The sequence below is a fragment of the Desmodus rotundus genome, chromosome 9 (genome assembly GCF_022682495.2).
Source record: "Desmodus rotundus isolate HL8 chromosome 9, HLdesRot8A.1, whole genome shotgun sequence".
Taxonomy (NCBI): domain Eukaryota; kingdom Metazoa; phylum Chordata; class Mammalia; order Chiroptera; family Phyllostomidae; genus Desmodus; species Desmodus rotundus.
The window spans coordinates 19,238,926-19,255,053 of NC_071395.1; the positions used below are offsets into that span (position 1 = coordinate 19,238,926).

Genomic DNA, 16,128 nt, shown 5'->3' on the forward strand with positions numbered 1-16,128 from the left:
CTCACTTGGTTTCCCTTGGTTGGTGTGGCCCGTGAAAGTTTGAAGTTATGGCAACTGGGATTTAAGAGTCCTTATTAATGGGTAGGTGAGAAGAAGCCCGCACAAACCAAGACAAGGAAGCACGCAGCAAAGGGCTGCAGCTAAAGGGTGTGTGGATTTGCTGAAGCACTGGCCTGATCACTGATTATTTTCTTCTTTTGTTTACTGTCCACAAAACATTTATTGTGCACCAGTGAGTTGGACAGGCTCTGTGGGCGCTGGCTGATGGAGCAGGTGCACCTTGAACGTTTGTGGACTGAGTAAATAAGATAACCATCTGTAGAAGGAGCTCCCTGGAAATGGCCCCAACTTGTAACTTGTGTCGTAGACTTCCTGACTGGTCACTTCTCTAAGGAATGTGGGTCAAATGCTCCTGCTTCCCGATTTCTCCAGCTACCTTTTCTTCTTGGAGAGTTGTCGGAGTGGACATCATTTCCGTCTTACTCCTACACTCTCCACATGAGTCTTGAGCTTGTCAACTGTGGTATTCACATTTATGAATCTATTTTTATAGCCTGTCATCTACTAGGAAAAATTGGGCTTAACTTCAACATTGTTCATCAATGAATTCTAGTCTGCTTTCCTACTTGTGTCTTAATTTTCTATGTACTTTTTCTTTTGCTTTTGGCCTCATTTCTGCCCTTTCTCCATTTTCCCTGGCGGCTATTTTCTTTTTCATTCATAGATTGGGATAAAGAATGAGAGCTAGTGAAAACTCTATTTTAGAGAAAAATTGTGATAAGGATGTTTATATTTACTAAGGGCATTTTTTTCCTTTTTATTAATTCTAATTTATGCTGTACATTTTGCTGAGGTGATAAAGGAAACAACTGAAACCAACTGTGGTATTATTGGGGTTCTGGCCACCCCTTTGCCCTGGGCTCTTTCTCCTGGGTGCCTTGTTGAGGGCCTGCATACAGGAGGCTTTTAAAAACTCAAATTAATTCAATAAAAAGATTGAAATGGAAATGAGATTTCAGAATTTTCTCTGCATCTTGTTTCTCATTTCTGCCTTTTCTCTATTAGCATTGAAAGTTGTCTGCATTTAATTTTAAATTTGTTAATCGATACGTAATTTATTTTTTTCTGAAAAATCAGTGTTGTTTGGGTGCTAAATTGATTTATTCAATTAATTTTCAGACTTTTGACTCACTTTTTTCTTACAAGCTTGTTCTATACCTCTGAATGGTTCAAATAAATTATACCACTAAAAACTACTGGAGAGTTAGTAGCAAAGCTTAATATGACCAAAAAAAGAAAAAGAAAAAAAGCTCCATCTGTGGAACCCATTTATGAAAGGAAATGACTGTTCCAAGTCATAGTGAAGGACCTGCCTGCCACTTGGTGATGGCAGAGGCATGGCCTTAGTGTCTCAGGCATTTCCCTTCAGCGGCTTGTCTTTTAAACGCCGTCAATCACAGGCAGTACTTGGGATTTCCGTCTGGAGAGCTTGTCCATTTTGTATGGTTTTGGGTTCTCCTCAGCTTCTTTGACCCTCACACCATCTGATGACGTGTCAGCCTGAAATTTCCTTTTCTACTCCAGCTTCCCTGTCACCTGCCCCTCCCTCAGTTTGCCGGAACTGCTCCACTTTCTCTCTGGAGAGGAGCCTTTCTCTTCCAGAGCTCGCTTTTCTCCTTTTCTGTGTTAGGCATTTGTGGATGTATTTCTTCGGTGGCCAGCGTTTGTTACCCAGTGTCAATGTCAATGTCTGTAAGTTTCTTCCTAGCTCTCACAGTTCCTGAGAACAACGAGCTGATTTCCATGCTTATAGAATATTATTTGTAATGCAAGTGACCTTGACCCTGACCTGTTCCGTAAAATGAAATTTTGTTTTATTTTCTCTTATGTTTGTGCCAGGTCTTGAACCCAATATTTTTATAGTTGAAAGCTACGTTTTCTAGCTTTTTCCCCTCTGACTTATATCGACAGTTTTACTTGCATCTTCAGTTTGCTTTCATAAGAAAACCAGCATAACAAAGTATAATCAGTTGGCTATAAGATTGCCATGAGTGCCTATGCATTTCGCTCTATAAAATTAATGAGTTTACTTTAGCTTGCACAGCCTAATTTAAAAATTAACTCTTATTGCTTAGAAGCTGGAAATTGCCTATTGGAAATAGTTACTTAAAAATAACTTCATGATGAAAGGAATAGGGGTTCGAGGTAGAAAACCCATTGCAGGCTCATGATTGCCTGAAAACAAGAAGACTGTTACAGACTTAAGTCCATTTGCAGCTTCTTGTAGTAGCAATCATTGAGCCCCATCTTAGCCGGGGATTTTCTAAACATCCCAGTGAAGTCTGTGTACTCTCCCTTTTACTTGCCTCTCACAACCCAGGAAAGGGTTTCATAGAATTTAATACAAGATTTTCTTCATCTCCTGCTGATGTGGATGAGATTTTTATATCTGCTCCATAGTACACTGTGATTTCTACCTCTCAAGAAACAATGACTGTGTCCTCACTTCCTCTGTATCGACCTTTCCCAGTGTTTTTTAAAAACTGTATGCAATTGAGAATGGATATCTGCACTGACTGTAGAAAGAAGAACCTAAGTAGTCAACACTCTGCATAAAGCTCCAGTGTGAACATTGGTCCCCAGCACCTGCAGCTGCCCCGGCGGCCCCTGGCTAGTCCCCACTGCTCTGCTTCCCAGATGGAAATCTTGGCCGAACTCTGGTTGGCCTGAATTCGATGCAAGGTCAGCTCAGAGGACAAAAGACAAGTGAATGCACTGCACACCCTTTTCCGTTCCAAAAGGGAAATTTCTTTCAAGGAAGCCACACTGCTCCTCCTCAAACCACTACAGTTTTCCCTGAGGATTCTTCATGGGGATGTGCCATAGTTATAAGACAATGCCACAAACCAATGAATACCAAATATTAGGGCTCACAGAATAGCTGTCCCCCAACTCTAAACCCCAATGAGTGACTTCATAGTGTTTCTTTTTCTCAGATTTCAACTGTGATTCTTTCTTTCCCTTGGCACTGCAAGCCTTTAATGGACATTCAATACTAATTCAATACCCTAGTGTCTCCAGTGAAAATGGGCAAATGTATTTATCTGAAAGTTCCCTTCTTATAGGGAACTAGTACCTTTGGATTTCATTTAACAATGACTTATTATGCAGAAAGCCAGAGGCACCATTGGGAGGAAAAGGGGCAGTAAATAGGACTTCTTGAGGGGACCCTTTGCAAACGAGATGGCCCCACATACCAGGGAAGACTTGAGGTTCTGAGGGGGCTTGAAGTTGAGCAAATGAGAATATAGTGCTTTCTCGAACTAGAGTCAGAAGAGCCAGTAAGTTTTAATATTTTAGATAAGAGTCTATGTTGGCTAGTTCAAAAGAACCTATGCACCCCGATGTTGATAGCAGCATAGTTTACAATAGCCAAGTGTTGGATGCAGCCTAAGTGCCCATCAGTAAATGAGTGGATCAAATGGTACATTTATACAGTGGAATTCTACGCAGCAGAGAGAAAGAAGGAGCTCCTACCCTGTGACAGCATGGATGGAACTGGAGAGCATTATGCTAAGAGAAGTAAGCCAGGTGGTGAAAGACAAATACCATGTGATCTCACCTATAAGTAGAACCTAATTAACAAGCAAGCAAAATATAACCAGAGATTTTGAAATAAAGAACAAATGGACAGTAACCAGAGGGGGGGAGAAAGAGGAAGGGTCATCAAGGAACATCTATAAAGGACACATGGACAAAGCCAAAGGGGGTTAGGAATGAGGGTGGGAGGTGGGGATGGGTGGGATGGGAGGGAGCAGTGGGGGGAAAATGGAGACAACTGTACTTGAACAACAATAAAAAAAGAAACTAAAAAAAAAAAATAAAATTTTAACTAAAAATAAGTAAAATAACAAGAAAAAGAAGAGTCTGTTGGCAACATCGCATCTCTGTACAGAGAGATCTTTCACAGTGTTTCTTTTAATGAATACTCTACCGTGATTTATGACAATTCAGACAGACATTCATCTGGAATGGTGTTCATTGCTGATTAATGATGATGGCAAAGAATAGTGTGCCCACATCTTTTGAGAATTAAAGGTTGTTGGGAATATGTTTGTCATGAATCATTAAAGAGAGTTCACAAAATTATTCCTTCAGACCTCCCCCTTTGTTTAAAATGAACTCATACCCACACAACACACACACGCATAGAAAAAAGATTGGAAGGAAATTCATTGAAATGTTGATAGAGCTAATCTAAAATGGTGGTGTCCTATTTTCTTTTTTGCACTAATAGGTATATTCTAAATTGTCTACAAAGTGCATACAATGAAATTGTTACAAATTAACATCATTGTTTGTCTGTATTTGGTTTTGAGTTCATTAAAAAAGAAAAAAAAAAACTTTCCAGAACTCCAGGAAATGAAGTGGCCATCAGAAGCATGGAGTCAGTTGGGAAGCTGTGGGTGCCTGACCTTTTGGTGTCTCTGGGCTACACTGGAAGAAGAAGAGTTGTCTTGGACCACACAGTGAATAAGGAAACACTAATGAGGAAACATAAACACTAAGGGAAACTGATGAGCAAATAAAGATTTTAAGTAAATTTACGATTTGGGGTCAGGCTGCATTCATAGCTATCCTGGGCCGTGGGTTGGACACCCCTGTTAGCAGGTCAGTCAAATGCTTCATCCTTCTCTAAAAGCCCCAGAGAATGGAATGGCCATGACAGCTATGTCTGGTTCAGAAACAAACCAAAGAGAGAGAGAGGCTTTTATTTGAATTGTCAGCCTTAGCCTTGAGATACAGAACGAGTACTTCAACAGCCAAATCACATCTTTGCGAACAATGTCACCACGATAGAAAAGGAGCATTATATTTCTTTATCTCACAGATGTCCTGAATAAAGTACACTTGGTTCCAGTTTCATCTTGATAGCACATCACAGATCACAGTGACAGCCTCACCAGAAAATCGTTGCTACGGGGTTCAGCTCGGTTTTTTTCCACTCTGGGTGGAGGAGCACTACATTTTCATTAGCACAGACTCATTAGTGTTATTTATCATTTTGAAGTCTTCTTGGTTTTGATGGACTTCTCAGCACTGGTACTAGACGTTCTGGACTCTACAGTATGCAAGCAGGGCAGGTGAACTTCAGCAAGAATCTCATCTCACTAAACACAATACGGTGTCACCTACCATCTGCCACAGCATATGCTTAAAAGACATGGTTTACAAACTAAGTAGACAGTTACACTCAGGTTTTCTAGGCTCACATGGTCTCTAGTACAAAACCTTAGCTATATTTTCAAAGGCATCAGGAACCAAAACAAGAATAGCCTTCAGGAGGTCTCTGGTACTGGAAGAGCACATTTACTGAAGGGTCCAGCTAACCTGAAAGATGGCACACAGCTGTTGAGAAAGGAATGATCTTCTCTCCCTTCTCCCTGGTGGGAGCGGATCTGTGAGTATCTAAGTTAAAGGCCCCATGGAAGGTCACACAGTGTCAATAATCTTAGGTTGATCCTGGGTATTATAGGGCTGGGTTCTGTTTGGGAATTTGCCTTGTCTGTGAGGCAACAGAAGAAATAGAAGAAAGTCAAAGACAGGACCACAACACCCTGGAGAGGAAAGCTGTATGTAAATAGGCATCAGACAGCAGACAAGAAAACAGGAAAAAAAACAACAACCCAGAAAACCCCACAGAAAAACAAAAGCAGTCTCCATGGAGTTCTCTATTGTCAGGATCGTGAGTCAATTTCTCTTTAATGGTTGGTGTCTCAAGGGCCCCAGGGAGATGCGGTAGAGGCAGAGGAGGAGGGAAAAGACAGGAAGAAGGAAGAGCAGAAGAAAGGAGGAGGTAGCTTCACTTGCCGCCCCCACTAGACTGGGAATTGTACCCTATGACTATTGTTCACAGCTCCCAGCATGGTGATCAGTCAGGGAAAGAACCAGTGGGGTGATTAGACAAGAGAGACAGCGTGATCCCAACCCTCCCCTGCCACAACGAACATACTAAGCAGCAGAGACGTGACACCTTCAACTGACCCAGAAACTCTTTACTTCTAACATGGTTCTTAATCTTCCAAAAGAATCCACATTTCTGAACTATCCTTCAAAATTGTCATTAATGCCAGTGAGTTTTTGGTTGGTGGGTGAGTGATGTACATAACACTGCCCTGAACCTAGTTGGGGGAGTATCATACATGCTTAAAGTGGCCACATGAATCTATGGGAATGGCCCAATCTGTTGTCCCCATCCTATTTTAGAGATCTTCAAAATATATTTGGAATCTGACCACACTGTATCATTTACATGGTTACTACTTTGGTCCAAGGGTGGGAAGCCATCCCCTCCTAACTGCATCCATGTTATAGCTTTCTGACTGATCTCTCTGCTTCTACTTTTGCCCTTACCGCCATCCCCACTCCCAACCTCCAACAGGAGGTATTCTCGACCAAGCAGCCAGAGCGATGTTATGAAAACATTGGTCATATCACTACTCTGCTCCATATGTCTTATATCCATGGTTCTCCTCACTGCAGGAAACTCAGCATCACTGCAGGCTATGGCCCCCACGACTTCCATGACCTCATTCACTGCCCCTCTCATTCACTCTGTCCCAGCCACATGCTTCCACCTCAGGACCTTTGCACTTGCAGTTTTCTCTGCGTGGAAGACCCTTCTCCTAGACATTGGCATCCATCCAGTCTTTGCTTAAATGTCTCCTTCCTAGTGAAGTCTACCCTATTCTATTTAGAAGCGCACCCACTCCTTACCTTTCTTGGCACTTCCCCACTTGATTTTGTTGCTATAGCACATAGCAGTTATCACCTTTAAAATATTTAATTGATTTATTTTGCTTGCAGACACCACAAGACTAGAAACTTTATGAAGTCAAGATTTAAAATCTATTTTGTTCACAACTGTATCCTCATACCTACAATGTGGTTTCATACTTCGTATGTGCTCAAAAATATTTGTGAATTGAATTTGTTGAACTTTTCTAGAAGTCTTGTGGGCAGTTTTCTTGTGTACACTTTTATATATTTGAAAGGTCATGTCTGAATGGAACAAGAAAAACATTTGTAAAATCTTACACCCATCATCTGCAGGCTGTTCTGCAGCCTGTATATGAAATGGGTCGTAAGTGGCAGCCAAATGTCCTGTGAATAGAAATCAACACTAAGAGAACCTGCTAGATCCTCTGCATTCCTTTTCTGATGAAGTTGTAGCTCACTGGCTGCAGAAAGGGCATCTGTCCCATCTTTTTCTAGCTGTGTCTGGTGTGTGAAAACCGCCATCCCCCTCCCCATGTTTCTTTCTTACAACCACTTTTGATAACTTTAAATGGTTTTAAAATAAAATAAAATGAATATAAAAGGTAGATTTGATGCCAGACATCTCCAAACCCATCTGTACACTTGTTTATTTTTCATGAGAATTGTTTCATTAGAAATTTGGACATAAATGATAAAGGCTTTCTGCATTGGTTTTGGTTGTGTAGTTGGAATAGCTGTGGTGGGATAATAACTTTACATACATCGGCCCTATTGGCTAAAAAGCCATAATTATTCTCTTGATTTTTCTTTGTGAATTGATATTGTTATTGAAAATAACATCCCTGAAGACAGAGCTAGGAAATATTCATTTTTTTCAAAAGCACCCTTATCATGTATGCTGTTAAGCGCATTTCTTCTGTAGCCTAGAAGTGCCATAGTGTGGCAAAATAGTGCGTCCCACATAATGACTGTAATTTAAAACTGAAAACCAGTAGGTATCTTTTCTTCTTTGCTTTGGTTTTGCTGGCTGGGTGATTTGGGGCCTCTATGTGTAAACATATACAAAAAAAAAAAAAAGACAGTAAATGAATTACAGAGGCGTAATTCTATTGAGGGGTCTGGAAACAGCATTAGCCTCAAGAGGCCAGCTCTTACACTCTGTATGGGATCAGAATTGCAGGACAGAATTATAGCTCCATTGTATTCAAGGTTTGCTTCTTGTTAATTTTATGGAGGACATAAAAGCTAATGTAAAGTAGTTATCGCATCCTTGACCCCTTTGAGGACCCTGTATCCATGGCAGCTGATACCAGGTAGTAGGAAGAGGAAACCCTGAAACTTCACAGTGCATCTTAAGGAAAAGGAACGCATTGTCCTTTGAATATCTCTTTGACACTGAACCCACGTGGGAGTAAGTTTGGGATACATTTTAGTTTATTCGGTTAACACACATTTGTTGAGCTCATACTCTATGGCAGGGCTTGCTCTAGATGCTGGGGTCATAGCAGTGAACAATCAGGCAAGAAACCCTCCTTTGCTCTTGGTGCTCACTTATACTACAACGAAACAAGCAGAATGTAAGCTGTGTTACAGGTGACAGCCCATTTCACACAAAATTGGTTAAGGAAAGCTACTGGAAGGGGGATAGGGCCTCATGGCTGGGGACAGCGTTGCTCTTAAAAATAGAAAGGATAAGAAAGACCTCAATCATATCGCGGTTTTTGAGCAGAGAGCTGAAGGAGGCATGGGAGCAAGGCCTGATGCCAGTCTCCGTGGAAGAGTCTTCCAGAAAGTAAGGACAATCCGTGCAAAGGCCCTGAGATGGAAGGCTGGGCAGCGGGAGCAGCGATGACGTTTCCAGAGGGTAATTCTGGCTACTTCATAGCAAACAGATGATCAGTAGGCGAGGGCTTAGATAGAAGTTAGGAGGCTACTGTGATAATCCAGGCCAGAGGCTACAGAGGTGTGGAGGCGGGTGGCAGGCGGACTTGGTACAGATGTATTCTACCTTTGGTTAGAGGTTGAAGGAAGAGCCGACAGAATTTGCTCTCGGATTGGACGGGCCCGTTTCACCGGAGCTGCTGCCAAGATGCCATGGAGATCTTTGAGATCGCTGCTCCTCCTGCTTCGGCTCTGACGGCGAGTTTTCAACGCTGCATCTTTCATCACACCGCTTCCTCGGATGCTGGCTTTTGCCCTGGGCCTATGTACAGCATTTCCAAGGGTGCAAGCAGCTCATTCTGCTGCCCCCCCGCCCCCCGTCCCGTTTTCTGAGACTCACCTTCCTGCTGCCCTGGCAGGGAGTTCCGGCTATCACCTAGCCCCTCTCCTGGGTCCAAGAGCAGCAAGTGTGTCCCTCCTGCGCACACCGTCCTCTCATTGGGTCAGATGTTCCTCCACCAGAATCTCAGAGGTCTCTTTCTTTTGGACTCTGCTCCGAGCCTTAACTGCTTCACGTTAGGCCGATGCAACAATTTTCATACTGGCTTTTTTGTTTTCCTTCTTCCAGAAAGCTAGGAGCTGGCAGCAAAAATTGTCCTTGTGCAGCTTCGTGTTTATGGTCCCACGGTCCCTTTCAGATTCCTGCCCGGGCTCCCCAACCCCGCGCCCCCTCCCCAATTTAAATGATTTGCATGTTCTTTGGTAAACAGTCTCACCACACCCTTTTTACCTTCAGCACATAGTTACAGAATTTCGGATTCACGCTGGCAAACCACTTTGAGGACTGTGAGCAAACACAGCAAACACAGCGTCTGGAGAGGGGAGAGCTTTTCCTTGTTTTCATCACCTGCTCACCCCTGCTCTGCCGCAGAGAACCGACCATCGACCATCGCCCATCGCAAACGTCACTGCACCCGGGAATGCCGCTGGGAGGGCTCACCCTTGACTCTGCGAACCTTTGTTTTTCTTCTTAGTGCAAATTAATTAATTGGTGTGTTAGTCACTTATGTAAGCCACCAAATAATTCTATTGTTCCAACACACAAAAGAGGATTGTACTTCCTGGGCTCTTTTTTGGTTGGACAGCATAATGTGACTACTCCTGGCCAATGACTAGAGAGTGGAAACGATATTCATAATTTCTGAGCAAGCACATTTAATTGCCAGGAAAAGACTAGAGCCTTCTTTCTCTTGGGGATGCTGACTGCAAGGGCTGCGATGTCAGCCTGGGTCGCTGATGGTCACTGAGTGACTCTGAGGAGCAGAGCCCCTTAGCCACCTGTGATGGATATGTAACACGAGGGAGAAATCCTTGAGGGCTTTGCTTTTTATTACCGCAGCAGAACCTAGTCTGAGCTGCCTGATATATTCAGGTCATCTGTCTGTGATAGTTACTGAAGAATGGCACCCCAGGCAACGGGGGTTTGGATGGATGCGAAGGACAAACCTGAGTTAGGTGCCTGAGTGGCCTCTGCTGGCCACAGGGTTCCTTGGGATGATGGTCACATAAAGGGGAGAGGGGGTGCCAACGAAGAAGTAGAAGGATCCTGAAGGCAAAATTCTGGAATAGCTAGGGTTTGTCTAGGTTGCTACTATGGTCTCTTAGGGCTTCTCCGTGGTGACAGAAAAACGATTTACTGATTTCTGCCTAGCAACACACAGCCTAATGCTAGAAGCGTGCAGCTGGGGTCCCCTGTGGTCAGGAGGAACCTTCCCTCACACATGATGTCAAGAAGGCAAGGCCAGAGGTACAACAACTGCCTCCATCTTATAACCCCCAAAGGGGAAGGCTAGCGTGCCCCACTTTCCCAGATCTGTCACACTTATTCAAAGGACTGACCTCAGGCAATGTCCACAAGGAGGTACCCCAAGGTCAGGAGAACGCAACAAGGCCCGATGCTGTTTAAGTACCACGGCGTGTCAAAGGAATGATTTCTAGCTTCCTGTAGACGCCATTAGCTAAATTGCAATCTCCGCTTCAGGACCTCCTTTGCCAGAATCGTTGTTTCTCGCTTTGAACTTTGGGGGGAGGAGGAGGGAGAAGTGAGTGCCCTCTGCGTCCCTCCCTTTGGTGGGGAGCCTGGAAAAGGAGCCTGCTGGTTGGAAGGTTGCTTCATTTTTAATCGGTGGGAGGAGGCTCGTGAGAGCCTCCAGCTTTCTGCTTGGGTTAGGATTTTGTGACAGTGTGAAGTCGTCTTGGAGCAGCTGCAGTGCTCCTGAGCTGTCAGTAACTCCGAGACTTCAACTCTGATTAAAACCCATGACTAAAAGAAATTACCATAATCCAGTGACAGGCATGAAGAGAAAGCCGCACTGATACCGATAACAATGTGCCCGTTAAGAGGCTATTACCGTGTTTTTCTGACCATAAGACGCACGGGACCAGACGCACCCAGGTTTTAGAGGAGGAAAAGACATTTTGCCCCACCGCCCCCCCCACTCCCACCCCCGCCCCAGCAAGCCAGGTACACTACATTCAGACTATAAGACGCACCCCATTTCCCTCCCAGATTTAGGGGGGAAAGATGCGTCTTATAGTCCGAAAACCACGGTATCTTCAGTGCCTTACCTCCGCACAGGGAAAGCTCCTCAGGGTTGCCATGGATAAAACCAGTGCCCTGGTCACGCATGGGACGAGGTCTGTGCAGGGCCCACCCCAGACGGGGCTATGCACCTGGGGGAGGAAGGGGGAGAGGTGTGCCCCCTGGAGTAATGTGCTGGAACCTCTGCTTGTGGCTTGGAAGAGAAACTGCTCTGAACCATTGTGATAGCTGTGTGTGGTAGGGCAGGGGGTGGGCAGAGGAGGGTGAAGGGGAAAAATCGGGACATCTATGATAGAATAACAATAAAAAATGATTTAAAGACAAAAAAGAGACCAGCAGGGAATGGGACTCTTGGTTTCAATCCAACAAACCCAATTAATCCCCTGAACCCCACTGAACACTTACCCTGAAGCCTCTCACCTCCAGGTCCTCAAAAACACCCTGTGTTGTCCCTTGGGCCACCAGAGCTGTCCTCCTGCCCGCAGATCATCCAGGACGTTGCTTTGCTACCCTCCCCCCTGCACTGACTTGGGCCTCTGTGGAACATGGCCTCCTCTGATCCCACTTCCTTGGGGCCTTTCTGGTAGATGGCTCCAGCTACTTGATAAGCTCATTTGAGCTAAGTTGTTAATGCTGCTAATGGTTTAAGGTGTTAGCCATTCTAGCTCATTTATTTGCATTTTAACAGGGACTTTGCAGCTTAAAGCCAAAGGTGTTACTACTTAGAATTTAGGGCACCCAACACCAGGTTGGTGGGGGATGGTGTCTGGGAGCCTGAGCCTGTAAAACTTGTCAATAGGTCCCTGTAAGATTGAACCACAGCATTTGCAGCAGGTCAGAACGGGGCCCACCATTCCGTTCTAGCTTCATCTCCAGTTATTGCTTACTTCTTCCCACCCTCTCTTCTTTGCCTCCCTTGCTAACAGTACTCTTTCCTCTGGCCCCATCTGCTTGGCTAAGCAAATACTGCTCATTCTTTCTGGCCTAGTTCAAAACTGATGGCTTCCGTGAAGCCTTCTATCCAGGCAGAATTAATCATTTCCTTGTCTGGGATTTATAGGTCAGTGGTTCTTAACGCTTGTTACATATAGGAATCACCTGGAGTATTGCAAGATTCCCCAGAGAAACAGAACCAAAATATATGCAAGATGATATATATATATTTACATATACACAGTACAGAATTGGCTCCCACGATTATGAAGGCTGACAAGTCCCGAGATCTCCAGGGTGAGTCGGCAAGCTGGAGACCCAAGAAAGCCAATGTTTTAGTTAATGTTTAAAGTCAGGGAAAAAACCCAATGTCCCAGCATGAAGGCAGTCAGGAAGAATTCTCTTGTTTTATTCTACTCAAGCCTTTAGCAAACTGGATGAGACCTACCCTCACGGAAACACCCAGAATAACTAACTACCCAGGCATCCTGTCGCCCAGTCAAGTTGACACATAACACTTACTATCACACGCTTCCAGGACCCCAGCCTCTGCAGTTCTGAAACAGTTGTGAGGGGTCTGATAGCCCGCCGCCAAGAAGTGTGACGCCCAATGCCAGAGTCTGGTGAAAAAGAAAGGAATTATTTATTTAAAAGTTATACAGATTTAGAATGATGGAGGAATTCTGCTGTTAAGTCCCACTCCCTTTAAAACACCCGCAAACACACAGTCCTGCTTCCCTTTGCCAAATCAGGCCAGCTTCAGAATATGCCAAACCAGGTACTGTCTCTTAGAAACACAGGAGTCCCCGGCTCAGTATTCCCAGTCACAGCTCAGCACCTCCGGCTTCTCCCAGTAATCCGTGCTCAGCTGGACAGATTCCACAATTCCCGGGACCATCGGTCATGTCTCTGTGTTCTCCAGCCCTTGATTCAAAACCGTGTGGCACCTTCTTACACACGAGACCTCATGGTGAGCTGGCAGTGATTTCTGCACCCTTTCAAACCATGTGGCAGAGAAAGAGAGCCTGGTGGCTGCTGTGCCTAGTTTAGATCCTAGTTTAGAGCTTCCAGCATGACCTCATTTCCAACTCTTCCGGGAATGGGTTGCATCTGCCCGTTCTTTGTACAGTTCACATTCTTTCAGCTGCCATTTCCAGTCTAGGCAGGTGTGGCCTGGTGACACAGGGCAAACTGCCTTCCTGCGTCTGGAGCAGGCACTTTACCGGGGAACTGCCCCCCTGCTTTGTGCATGCACTATAAGCTTCCCTGGCTACATCACAGCTACATCATGGTTACATCACGAGTCAAAGTCATCTCCCTGGCTCTGAGCAAGCGGCACAGCTTTTTAACATAACCATTAAGCTAGCCAAGTTGCCATAGATGTGCAGAGTACTTCTCAATGGCCGTCCTCCTCTTCCCCCAGCCCCCAAGCCAAGGTTTGTGGAGAAGATCTCCATTTTGGGGACCTCTAGCTCAAGACCCTATTACAACACTTGAGGAATTATTAAAATATGCTAATATTGCTGGGCCCCACCCCTGGGGTTTTGATTTCATTGGTCAGGGGTGGTACCTTGGCATTAATATATTTAAAACTTTCTCCTGCGAGCGGTGGGGAGGGCATGGACTGGCCTTACCCGCCCACGGGTACATCAATCCCTACTGCATGGTAGCTAGTAGCAGATACTGAATTGAGGCCTCAAGCTCAATTGTCCCAGACAGTAGCATAAGCATTATGGGTTGAATTATGTCCCCCTACAAGGCATGTTGAAGCCTTAACCCCCAGTACGTCGCACTGTTACCTAGTGACCTTCTTTGGTTTTAGGGTGGTTGCAGATGTAATTATTGGGTTGGCCAAAAAGTTCGTTTAGTTTTTTTCCATAAGATGGCTCTAGTAGTGCTTAGTTGTATTGACTTCATTCAAAACAATTTTGTTAGATTTTACTGTGACAGCTGTCATATCAGTGTGCATTTTAAAAAATTTTTTCAAAATTGGTGAATTTTTGTGCAGCCATTTTAATATTGAAAATGAAAGAATATACACAACATTTTTGGCATATTCTGCTTTATTATTTCAAGAAAGGTAAAAATGCAACTGAAACACAAAAAAAGACTTGTGCAACATATGGAGAAGGTGCTGTGACTGATCGAACATGTCAAAAGTGGTTTGTGAAGTTTCTTGGTACGTTTGACATTTTGGCCAGATAATTCTTTGCTGTGGGGCTGTCTTATGCATTGGAAGACATTGAACAGCACCCCTGGCCTCTACCCACCAGAAGCCAATAGCGGGAGATAGCTGACATACTCAAAATACCCCAATCAATAAAATTATTGGTGAAAATGAAAAATATATCTTTTATTTTATGGAAAGAACTAAACTGACTTTTTGGCCAACCCAATAGTTAAGATGAGGTATAGCAGAGTAGGGTGGGCTCCTACTCCAATATAACTGGTGCCCCTAAAGAGAAGAGGCACATAGGCACACAGGGAAAATGCCATGTGAAGACAGAGGCAGGGATTGGAGTGATGCAGCTAAAAGCCAAAGAACACTAAAGATTGCCAGAAAAATGAGCAGAAAGAAGCTAGGAGGAGGTGAGGGGAATTCCTGCTGCCGGTTTCAGAGGACACCTTGGTTTCTGACTTCTGGCCTTCAAAACTGTGAGACAATGAATTTCTGTTTTTAAGTCATTCAGTGGGTGGTACCTTATGGCAGACCTAGGAAACAATTCAACAATCAGTTAAAGAAATGGCATACAACTGTAATTGAATAACAATAAAAATTTTAAAAAAAGAAGAAAAGACGTGTTGGGGGATGGTCTGCATTACATTTCCGGGAAGGTAAAGGCAGGCAAACAAGAACTGGTCTTTCAATATGGTTTCAGGAGTGTCTTGTGAGTTGCTTTCTATTCTTTCCTTTCTCTTTCTGTCTCTACCTGTATCTCTATCTCTATCTCTCTATGTCTCTATTTCTCTCTCTCTCTCTCTTTCTAAACTTTAATGTTTGGGATCTTTCAAATCCAAGAGATCTTGTGAGACATAATTGAGTCTCTTGAACTCAACAACTTTCCAGAAAGAATCATCGAACCAGTCCCATTTTTCCTAGCCACCCATAGACCCGTCAGAAATTAATAAGCAGGCACCTGGCTTACCAATTTATCCTTTTGCCCCTCGAGTTGGGTCAATTGAGGCTTCATTCATCAGATCACATTTCTGGATCTGCAGAATTCCGGATGAGCCAGTGGGCTCGGGTGCCCCACCAAGGTCATTGAGAGGCACTGCCTGCTTAGCCATCTGCCCCTCTCTCTTTGACGTCTCTTCAAATTAAACACCACACCCTGTGGTAAAACTGTACTTGCTCTATAAATAGCTAACTTGGCTTGAGTTGCACTGAAAATGTTACAGAGGAGGGGTGTCAGAGAGAAGAAAAAAGAAAGGCCACAGATTCAAGGGCAAATTTCTTGGTCAGATGACTGCAGTCTCTGAGGAATCCCAAAAATTCTCTGTGTAAAGGAGGCTTCTCCTCAGTTCCCTTGTGACTTCCTAAACTAAGCTCCCATCCGCCAGTGTGAATGTTTCCCTTTTCCTTCCCCAATATTTTTTATACTTGAATTTATTTTGTACCAGGAAATTGCTACGAGGTTACTTTAAGAAAAGTACACAGTCCCCTTTCTGTGGCCTCATGGCACACTAATTTCAATCACATCATTGCTGAATTAAAATGGAAACTGTTCATAGCCAACACATTGTTAGGAATGCTTTCTGCAGCTACATCGTTGTAATATCATAATATAATTTTATGACAAATTGGCTTGCAATTTTATAAGGTTGCTACAAACCTCATGTTTGCTTCCAGAGAAGGGCCCTGGAGCTCCCTAGTTTCTGTCTCCTGTTCTCTGTACTGTTTTTCCCTGGCTTCTCTGGTCTACCCTGATGGA

The 16,128-nt window shown here is 44.0% G+C and overlaps 1 long non-coding RNA gene across 3 annotated transcripts in view; it reads left to right on the plus strand.

Moving 5' to 3' along the window:
• The window catches only part of LOC123480617 (uncharacterized), a 79,656-nt gene that overhangs the window by 26,221 nt on the left and 37,307 nt on the right, over positions 1 to 16,128 (plus strand). For 2 of the 3 annotated variants that reach the window (XR_006656702.2, XR_006656701.3), the window contains exon 3: positions 4,412 to 4,566. The exons of the other annotated variant lie outside the window; for it this stretch is intronic. This is a non-coding gene — a long non-coding RNA (uncharacterized lncRNA). Of the gene's footprint in view, positions 1 to 4,411; positions 4,567 to 16,128 lie in introns of those variants that run through there. 3 annotated transcript variants of the gene reach the window in all.